Genomic DNA, 11795 nt, shown 5'->3' with positions numbered 1-11795 from the left:
ATAAATGTGGTGCACTACACCTCCATAAGCAAGACTCTACTAGACATGGCTTTATAGACACCCTAGACTCTTGAACTCTATGCTTTGATACCAAGTTTTTTACGCCTCGAGAGGTACCCTAGGAGTGTCCAGCACTCGGAGACCATTGGTGGCCCCAAGCAAACTACATAGTTGATCACTTATTCAATCACTCAGTGGAAGAATCGACTCAATAGACAATTAACTCAAGTTGGAATTTAAAAATATCTTTACCAATAAGTAAATAATAGATTTAAATACTCAAAGTATAATGTAACTCAATGTAATAAACTCAATAATGAAATTTTGAGTTAAAACTAGACTCAGAAAGAACCATTCTAGCTCAACTCCGACTCTGTTTATGAAGCCTCTAATTCAATTCTAGGAAGGTGCCAAGACAAGTCCAATGATACCTCAAATGAGTATCAAAAGAATGACGAATGAAAGAAATATAAATAAAGTCCTCCGAATGAAAGGAGGCCTCACCGAAAATGGAGAAGTAGATCCCCAATGATGCACCTATTAATGATCTCTAATTCCTGTGTCTGCATCATAAAATGATGGAGGCCAAATGGCGTCAATACATGAAATGTATGAGTATGTAAAATGGCAAAAGGAAACTTATTCAGAATACTCAACTGAAGAACTCAACTCCAGAAACAACTCAGTTCAAATATTAATGAAATATAATAAGAAACAATTCTTTAAAGGATAACAATACAACTCGATGTATAAAAATATAATAATTTACTTCTTGGAGAGTTTTTCTAACCGACAACCACCACTTATGAGATACTGATGATGCAATGAAATGCTGTCTTGCCATAGCCGCCCATTAGTTTTCCAGCGTAAGGGATGCAAACTCAATGAATCCAAAATTACTCAAAGTCCATCCTTTTCGGACTTAGAAAGGAAAAGCCTTTATCCTATGCTGGCTACGTAGTTGATGGGCTCACCCCATATCGATGCTCAATACTACTCCCAAAATATTATATTATTCTCATAAATATCAAGTGAGAAAATACTCCAAATACATCATTTAGTCTCTTTTGGACTTAGTTCAAAACTCAAGTCATCTCAACTCAAAGAATGCATTTAAAATAAAAATATAATTTAACTTCTTAACTCAATCTCAAAAAAGATGTTTTAATGCAACAATACTCAACTCTTTTATACTTAAAATACTCATGCTCAAAATAATAATTAAGGAATTTTTCAAACTCATGGTCAAAATAAGAATTAAGAGGCTTCTCAAACTCAACTCATGCTCAAACTCTTTCTCAATAAAAAATGAAAATAGTCATTCTTTAAACTATAAATAATGCATAATTTATTTAATGCAAAACGTTCACAAATCATTCTTTAAAAAATCCATCAATGCATAAAATACAAATGAAATCTCAATTAGGGTTCATGTGAAAACAAAAAAGAATCCATACTCACAACAAGACTAAACTCAAGAAACTCATCAAGGACTATTATAATATATATATATATATATATATATTTATATATATATATATATGTATATATAGAAATTATATACAAACCTCAATAGGAATTATAAATAATTCAATAACTCAATTCATGGAATTTCAAAACTCAACTAGGGTTCATGTGAATGAAACCATGAACAAAAATCTCAAGAATTCAAGGTGAATAATCAATAATAATCTCGATGCATAATTATATAGTACTCAATGAACGAAGAAATTACTCATTCGAAACTCAAGAAACTAGGGCTAAAACTCAACTGTTTTATGATAGAATTTAGATGTAGAGCACATGGGATGGACTCAATCCAATGCTAATATTATCCTTACATACCTTAAACGCTCCTAATTCTTGAGAAAGGAGAAATCTTTGGAGGAAGAGATAGCAAGAATCTGTTTCTTGAATCTTCGAGGTGGATTTTCTTGAAAACCTATGGATTCCATGGGTAAAAGAAATTAATTAGTGTTAAGATGAAGAATTTATGGAATTCCATGGTCAAATCTTATCTTGGATGATGGATGAACCTTGAAGGAAGTTGGTTTCTTGTGAACTTCTCTTTCTACGGTAAACATTCAAACTAGGAAGTGGAACTATGTCTTTGGGGGGTTATTAAAATCCTCAGGTGTGCGGGCACACAGAAAATGCTTTGGAATCTTGGCCAATGCATGGAGAGAGCAGTAGCCACTACCTCATTACACTAGCCTAGGAAAAATGGATCGGGTGCACGACCAGCGCGCGGGAAGACAATACCCAGTAAAATGGGCATAACCTTTCACTCCTAACTACAATTGATGTAAACTTGATGAAATTGGAAAGAAGACTCATAGAACTTTAATTTGATAGGTCATGCACCACCTAAATCCTAATATATTGAGAGATATGGTCATTTGAAGTTTGCCCAAGTAAATTGTTTTAGCGAAACTCAATTGGTAAGGAAGCTTTCAACTCGACTTTGTGCTATAGGATTTTATGACCTTAATTCATCTCCAAATATATTCTCATACTAAAGAATTAACCTCCACACATGCACACAATTATGAATCATCCGGTATAACCAAATACACATATGAATAATGGCCGGTCTTAGCTTAAACAAATTAGGGTCTTATAGTGATCTTCTCCGGTGTCTCTTCCCAGAGAGAGCTCCCAGCTTGATCCGACAGATATCACTGAGTTTCCCTTCCTGAGCGAGGCCTGCACAGGAGAGCACCCTCTAGAGGATCTTGACTCAGATGTCGACACTCCTTCTCGCCCTAGTTAGAAAAAAATGTTAATTTAGGCTTTCCCTATTTCTTCATGTAACAGACAATATTTCTATTTCTTTACTGCATTCTTCATAATTGTAAGACCCCAAAATTCAGAGAGTTGCAACCCAAAAGGAATTTTCAAAATTTTAGGCTGACTTCCATTTTATGAGTCACTCTACAACTCGTATCCATTCCTATAAATTGTAGGGATGAGTCATAGAGTACACCCTGTAGTTGATCATGACAAATCTCAAAGAAAGGTCCTACGACTTAAGGTTATGACTTGTAATCCTCTAGACGAGTCATAGACACAACTCGTAGGTAGATTTCAGAGGCAATGTTTCACAAGTTCCTTAAGGTCTAGTCTACGACTTGACAGGATAATTCGTAGAAGTTTTTACTAGTTGTAGAAATGACTAGTAACCAAAGTTTAGAAATTCTTAAAGTTTGTAGGTTTTGGAACCTGTAGGACAAGTCCAAATGATGATTCGTCATCATGAAGATGAGTCATAGAAATGAATCATTTGCAAACTTTAGAGAGTTGAAATCCAGCCCTTTTCTCAGACCTGCAAGACGAGTCGTTCATTTCTATGACTATAGATTCATAGGGTCAGATTTGAAGTTTTAATGAGGGGTATTTGTGTCATTTTCTAAGTTTAATTCAATAAAACTAGATACAATTATGGCTAAGTTCAAGCCTATATCTATCCAATTCTTTAAAATTTCCCTCATTCTAAATCACTGTTCTAAATTCTCCAAGGCAAGAACTAAATTCTCCCAAGAATTTCTCTTCAGGCTTCAAGTTAGGGCTTCAGATTTCACCTAGGTTTCTCCTTCAATTTTGAGTACTTTTCAATCAAGGTATGTGGGTATTGATACATGGGTTCCTTTTACCTATGGAGTCCCAAAGTTTTCTCAAGTTTCCCTCAATTTTCAATTGATTTATGAACCCTAATTTTGATGAATTGCATTAGACTATTTTAATTTCATTTGAATTGTTATCAATAATTATTCTAAGCATGTTTCTACATGAATTGCATGATTTTAAATTGAATTATATATGCCCATGCATAAAGCTATGTCAATTATGATTTTAAGGTTCAAAGATGATTTTTATGAGTTGATTATGAGTTCAATGATTTTCAAGCAAAGTTTCATGATTTAAAATTGAGATTATGATTTAATGATGAAAGTTATGATGATGATCAAGTTATGATCAAAGAAAGTTATTATGGTGTAATAAGTCTAATTCTCACACAATCATATTAAAGATGGTGATAAGTACAATTCTTACCGAAGCTATGGATTTTTATGAATCACTAAAGTTAATCAGCTACTCCCAATATCTTTAATAAAGATGGATTGATAGGTAGTTACTATATTTTCCTATTATGTTATGATTATATTTTATGAGTTCCGTTGGGATATTAACAAAGTACCGAGAGGACTTTTAGGTGAGTTGAGTTGAGTTGAGATGAGTACCATGAAGGATTATACCCTGACAAGGTAGCCTCTCCCTTCTTGATGAGGGTTCCATTAGATTCTATGTTATAGCTCGGATGGTCTTAGATGTCGATTAAAGGTCCTATCCTATACAAGTTAAATGTCAAGTTATGAGTTTGAAGATGAAGTTTTATATGCATTGACCATGATTTTCATATGTTTTCAAATGTTTCAAGGCTTAATCATGTTCATTATGATTGGTCATGCATCTTATGGCATATTGCTCATATTCCTTTACTTGTTCATATATATCTCACATACTTAGTACTTTCTATGTACTAAAATATATTTTGCCTACATTGTCTCATAAAGTAGGGATGGGTGAGATTCACGATCATTTTATTCGTAGCTAGAGTAGCCTAGTTATCAAAGAGTTGGCGACTCCTCATCTTATCGAGGGCAATGACTTTCATTTCACGTTGCTACTATTTTGACTTCTTTTATTGTTTTGAGTGAGCTAGGAGCTCATCCTAAGCCCCCATCAAATATTAAACTAGAGGCATGTTGTCACGCCCCAAGAGGGTACATTAGGCGTGACCGACACTCAGAAACCATCTCTGGATTCCGAGAGAAGCACTTTGTCTCATTACTCATTTGTTCATCAGCAGAAGACTTAAGAATACTAATGTGGGTTTTTCATTATCAACATCAATGGAAAAATAGATAATTCTTAGAAGAAGTAGTTTCTAAGGAGAACTACTCCGATTACATCATCAAACTCTGTCTATAAAACCTCTAATACTCTTAGATAGTGCCAATAACATGTCCATGGATACCTTAAAAGAAACATAATACTCAAAAATAATAAAAAGATAGAGAGTTTCTCCGAATACAAGAAGGACTCACCAAATAGCAGAAAAATAATAATTCAATGATGTGCCTGTTGAGGATCTGTAACACCTGTATCTGCATCATAAAATGAAGCAGGTCGACTGACGTCAGTACGTAGAATGTACGAGTATATAAAATGGCAAAAATATAAGGACATATATCAAGAAATTCCTCTCAGAAATATTCAGCTCAGAACTCAACATCATCTCAACATTAATATGTAATGTAAATTTAAAATAATAATAAGAAATGTTTACTCAGTTGGGAGTTTCTCTAACCAACAACCATCACTTATGAGCTAGCGATGATACAACGAAGCCATGTCGTTGCCACATCCATCCAATACCTTGCCAGGGTAAAGTACATCACGATCTTGGATCCACTCATCAAAGTCCTCTTTTTGGGACTTAAGAGGCATAGCCTCCATCCTATGCTGGCTATGTAGTTCTGGGGTTTGAGTCAATTAAACTCTTACCCAACTCAGTGCTCAATACTACTCCCAAAATATGTGCTCATATTAATCTCATCATCTAGTCTCATTGGACTTTAATTTAAATCATCAAGCTCATCTCATTACCTCTTCATCAATCATTATACTTCAAAAAAATATCATTTACATCTCATCAAAACATCTTGCTCAAAATATCATTTACTCAAATTCATTTAAACTCAACTCTTTTGCTCTTTCAAAACTCAATAAAATACATATACAGTATTAATTTATATCACTCTTTTTATCAATGAAAATATTAAAAACCCAACATCTTTACAAAAAACATGTGTAAAAATATTAATGAACATCAAATCAATTAGGATTCATGGAAAAGTAGTCATGAACAATAATTCCAATAATATGAGAGATAACAATAATAATAATAATATTAATGCATAAATATATATAACTCAATAGAAGAAGAATTAATTCATTTAGAATTCAAGATATGGATAAAATTCAACTATATCTCAATTATAATAAATTTAAATATTGGGCGCATGGACTAACTCAATCTAATGCTATGAAAGCCTTACATACCTTAAATCGGAAGCTTTACTCCGAATTGGAACACTCTTGGACCCCTAGCCTTTTCTTCTTGCCGGAGCATTTTGTGTACTATTCGGAGTATAAGAATCACCAGAATAATATTTTCATACTACTAAAACTAAAACTATATTTTAGAATGAGTAAAGAAGTGTATGGAGAGAAGAGTTGCTTAAGAAAGCTTGATGAATAAAATGAGAAAATAAGGTGGATATTTATAGGTGTGGTGGAGGGACCTAATAATAAATAAAATTAATTACAAAGGATGATCTTGAAAATTCAATGGAGGATTTTGATGTCATGAATGATGTCAAATGGTTCTAGATCTTTCTATGGTAGGTGAGATGACATATCTTTTAACGGAATATCTGTTTTCAAAGCTGCGTTTGAACAAGATAAATTCTTTATTAGGATTTAGTGTCTCATAAGAATTGTAGATATAGAAGTCTAGTTTCAGGTAGTTCAAGAATTATCCAATTTGGAGCATGCTACATCGAGATATGAATTTTATTCTACAAATACTCTATTTCATCACAGCACTATGTCTTGCAAAGATTAATTTATTTGGTCTACTTAAACTTCGAATCTTACGATATGTTATCATGAAAGTTGTAGTTAATGATGTTATGGTACTCAGAAATTTGAATCACCTAATTTAGACTATTCTATAAAAAGTTATGCCCAAAATACAAAGATATTATTATTTTTCATCGAAAATTGAAATACCGACATACAACGTTTTAGGGGGTGTTACAATATCTCCCTTTTGGGATCATTCATCCTCGAATGAAGATGAAAATAGGAGATATCAAGAATGAATATCATCAATACATCAATTTCTCAAAAACTTTGATACTCAAATGGTCAATGACTCAAACTTAAGAATATACATCGACTCCAAGGTAGAAGTAAGGAATATTACCTTGAACATCATCGTCGGAAGGCGCAAATAGATGAGGATATTTAGCCTTCATATCTTCTTTAGCTTCCCATGTATCCTCTTCAACAAATTGATTTTGCCGTAGGACTTTGACAGATGCCACTTTCTTAGTTCTTAATTTGTGAACCTGACGATCAAGAATCTGAACTGGAATCTCTTCATAACTCAAACTCTCTTTCACCCCAATTCTCTCAGTTGGGAAAACAAGTGAAGGATCTCCCAAACACTTCTTAAGCATAGAGATGTGAAACACAAGATGAATAGCAGCTAATTTCGAGGGCAATTCCAATTCATAGGCTACGTTACCTACCCTCCTCAATATCTGATAAAGACCAATGTAGCGGGGACTAAGCTTCCCTTTCTTTCCAAATCTCATCACACCTTTCATGGGTGAAACTTTCAAGTATACCCAATCGTACACTTTGAACTCCAAATATCTCCTCCTAACATTAGTATAGGGTTTATGGCGACTCTGAGCAGTCCTCAACCTCTCTTGGATGGTTTTCACCTTCTCCATAGCTTGGTGAACCAAGTCTGGTCCAATCAACTCAGCTTCACCAACTTCAAACCAACCAATTGGTGATCTATATCTCTTTCCATACAGATCTTCATAAGGAGTCATTTGAATACTCGAATGGAAGCTATTATTGTATGCAAATTCAATAAGAGGTAAATGATTATTCCAATTACCTTTGAAGTCAATGACACAGGCTCTTAACATATGCTCCAAAGTCTGTATCATACACTCTGCCTGGCCGTCTGTCTGTAGATGAAAAGCAGTACTAAGGTTCACTCTTGAACCCAAAGCCTTCTGAAATGACTTCCAAAACTGAGCAATAAATTGAGCTCCCCTATCAGAGATTATATACAAAGGAACTCCATATAGTCTAACAATCTCTCTAAGATACAGTTTGGCATAATCCTCTATAGTGTTCGTAGTCTTAACTGGCAAGAAATGAGCCGATTTGGTCATCCTATCCACAATCACCCAAATAGAGTCATGTTGTTTGCGGGTTCGTGGTAAACCGGTAATAAAGTCCATATTGATCATTTCCCACTTCCATTCTGGGATCTCTATATTCTGAGCCACTCCACAAGGCCTTTGGTGCTCAACTTTAACTTTTTGGTAGTTCGGGCACTTGGACACAAACTCTGCTATATCTTTCTTCATTCCACTCCACCAGTATACTTCTCTCAAATCATGGTATATCTTTGTTGAACCTAGGTGGATGGAATACTTGGAATTATGGGCTTCTTCCATGATTCTCTCTCGAATACCATCAACACTTGGAACATATAATCTCCTTTGATATCTCAACACTACATCTCCTCTTTTGGTAAAAGCCATTACCTTCTACTTGTGAACCTCAGCATATAGTTGAAGAAGAATGAGATCCTGATCTTGCTTTCCTTTCACCTCTTCAACTAGAGATGATTTAGCTCCATTTCGAACAATTGTACCACCCTCACTAGAGTCAATAAGTTGAACTCCCAAATGCGCAAGTCTATGCACTTCCTTTGCCAACTCCTTCTTTTCCTATTCCACATGGGTCATACTCCCCATACATAACTTGCTAAGAGCATCAGCAACTACATTTTCTTTACTTGGGTGGTAGAGAATGCTCATGTCATAATCCTTGAGCAACTCTATCCATCTCCTCTGCCTCAAATTCAGCTCCTTCTGGCTGAATATATACTGTAAGCTCTTATGGTCTGTGAACACATCCACATATAACCATAAAGATAGTGACGCCAGATCTTAAGAGCAAATACCACAGCTGCCAACTCAAGGTCATGAGTGGGGTAGTTCCTCTCACGAGTCTTAAGCTGTCTGAAGGCATAGGCAATGACCTTACCTTTCTGCATCAATACACATCCCAACCCAACTCTGAAAGCATCACAATAGATTACAAAACCATCCATTCCTTCAGGTAGGAATAGTGCTGGAGCAGTAGTCAATCTAGCTTTCAACTCTTGAAAACTTTTCTCACAAGCATCAAACTACTGAAACTTAGCCTTCTTCTGAGTCAGCTTAGTCAATGGTGAGGATATGGATGAAAATCCCTCAACAAACCTCCTGTAGTAACCAGCCAAACCTAAGAAACTCCTTATGTCAGTTAGAGAGGTAGGTCTGGGCCAGTTCTTAACTACCTCAATCTTTTAAGTATCAACTTGAATTCTATCACCAGATATAATATGGCCTAGGAATGCTACAGACTCAAGCCAAAACTCACACTTCAAAAACTTAGCATATAACTCCCTCTTCTTAAGTGTTTGAAGGACAATCTTAAGGTGATTAGCATGCTCACTCTTACTTCTAGAGTAGACCAAAATATCATTGATGAAGATAATTACAAACGTATCCAGGTATGGCTTGAATACCCGGTTCATGAGGTCCATAAAAGCTGCAGGAGCATTTGTCAATCCAAAGGACATAACAAGAAACTCAAAATGACCATAGCGGGTTCGAAAAACCATCTTCAGGATGTCACATTCTCTCACTTTCAACTGGTGATATCCTGATCTGAGGTCTATCTTAGAGAAGCATATAGCACCCTAAAGTTGGTCAAATAAATCATCTATTTGGGGGAGAGGATACTTGTTCTTTATGGTGACCTTGTTTAGTTGCCGGTAATCAATACACATTCTAAGGGACTCATCTTTCTTTCTCACGAATAGGAAAGGAGCGCCCCAAGGTGAGACACTTGGCCTAATAAACCCCTTATCTAGGAGGTCTTTCAGTTGTTCTTTCAACTCTTTCAACTCAGCGGGAGCCATCCTATAAGGAGAAATAGAGATAGGTTGTGTATCAGGAAGGACATCAATACCAAAGTCTATCTTTCTATCAGGAGGGATTCCGGGTAGATCTTTAGGAAAGACTTCAGGAAACTCATTCACAATGGGAACTGACTCAAGAGATGGAGCCTGATCATTAATATTTTTGACTCGGACTATATGATATATACATCCCTTGGAGATTAATTTTCTGGCCTTAAGGTAGGAAATAGATTTACCCCTAGGCACTACAGAACTCCCCTTCCACTCTAAGATAGGCTCATTTGGAAATTGAATCTTGACAATTCAGGTCCTATAATTAATTGAAGCATAACAAGCATAAAGTTAGTCTATGCCAAGAATCATATCAAAATCCACCATATCCAACTCAACTAAGTCAACCATGGTATTCTTGTGATGGATTGACATAGTACAATTTCTATAGACCTTCTCAGCTAAGATAGACTTACCAACAGGAGTAGACACATTAAAAGGCTCAAGAAGACACTTAGGAAGGATCTCAAATTTACTAGCCAAGTAAGAAGTCACAAAAGATAATATAGCCGAATCAAGTAATGCATACACATCAAAAGAAAGGACTCGGAGCATACTAGTAACAACATCGGGTGCATTCTCTTAGTCTTGGAGACTACCTATAGCATACAGACGGTTGGTTCCCCCGTCTGCACTTGAAGCTACACCATTATGATTACCTCTATTCTATGGAGCTATAGAAGAAAACTGAGCTCTACTACTTCCATCTCCCTGTCTCTTTGAAGGACACTCACTCTGGAAGTGACTTGTCTTAACATATCCATAGCAAGCATTGGTACCCACACGACACTCTCCCAAATAGAGCCTCCCACATCTAGCACATGGTGGTTTCCCTCTAAAACCTTAAGCCACACTTAATTGGGTCTGAGAACCTTGAGCTCAAAAGTTTTGATGACTCAGCGACCTCTAATCATACCTGATATTAGGTGTAAAAGCATTTGTTTAGGAAGGTACATAATTAGAAGATCTCTTCTGAAAGAAGGACTTATTACCCTTTCCTTACTTCTGCTCGTTCTCATGCCCAATAGACTTAGCCTTATTGCTTAGGTGTTTCTCTCGGTCCTTTTTCTTGTCATTCTCAACCTGCTAAGCATACACCATCAATCTAGAAATATCCATGTCAGAAATCATTAGCATTACCTTACATTTTTTCTTTACATGTTTGCCTAGGCCAGAGACAAACTTCCTCATCTTAGACTTCATATGAGGAATCATTTTTGGGGCATATTTGGACAACTGAATAAATTTTAAACTATACTTTTTCACAGTCATACTCTCCTACTTGAGGTTCACAAACTCCTCAATTTTTGCTTCACGTAGATCTTAGGGAAAGAAGTTATCAAGAAATGCTCTTTCAAACTCATCCCAAAGAACAAGCTCCGCATCCTCACCTCTACTTTCTTCCCACTGGTTATACCAGATATTTTCCACATCCTTGATATGATAATACACCAACTCAACTCTCTCGATCTTTGTAGCATGCATCACTTTTAGTATCTTCCATATCTCATCAATGAAATTTTGGGAGTCTTCATCAACCTTGGAACCCATGAAGAATGGCGAATTCATTCTCAGAAAATCTCTAATCCTCGTGGCAGCAGATGGCTCTTGATAACTAGATCTAGGAGTTGGTGAACTCTGGCTACTATTTCATGCAGCCACCAACTAGGTGAGCATAGCAATCACTCCTCAAAAATCTTCCTCTGAAGTAGGAGTGGTTTGAACAGTAGATATTTGGGGTACCTTAGTAGACCTTGAAGGTTGGCCCCTAGTTCTCCGTGGAGGCATATCTGACTGTGGAACCTTAGTGCTGACAGCGTTCCTCTGACTGATTGAACGTTTAGGAGGCATGTCTGAAACGTGTAAACGCATGAATTAGAAAGGAAGTTTTTAT

The sequence above is a fragment of the Solanum dulcamara genome, chromosome 1, assembly GCF_947179165.1.
Source record: "Solanum dulcamara chromosome 1, daSolDulc1.2, whole genome shotgun sequence".
In the NCBI taxonomy this organism is placed as follows: domain Eukaryota; kingdom Viridiplantae; phylum Streptophyta; class Magnoliopsida; order Solanales; family Solanaceae; genus Solanum; species Solanum dulcamara.
Note: the sequence above shows the minus strand (reverse complement) of the source record.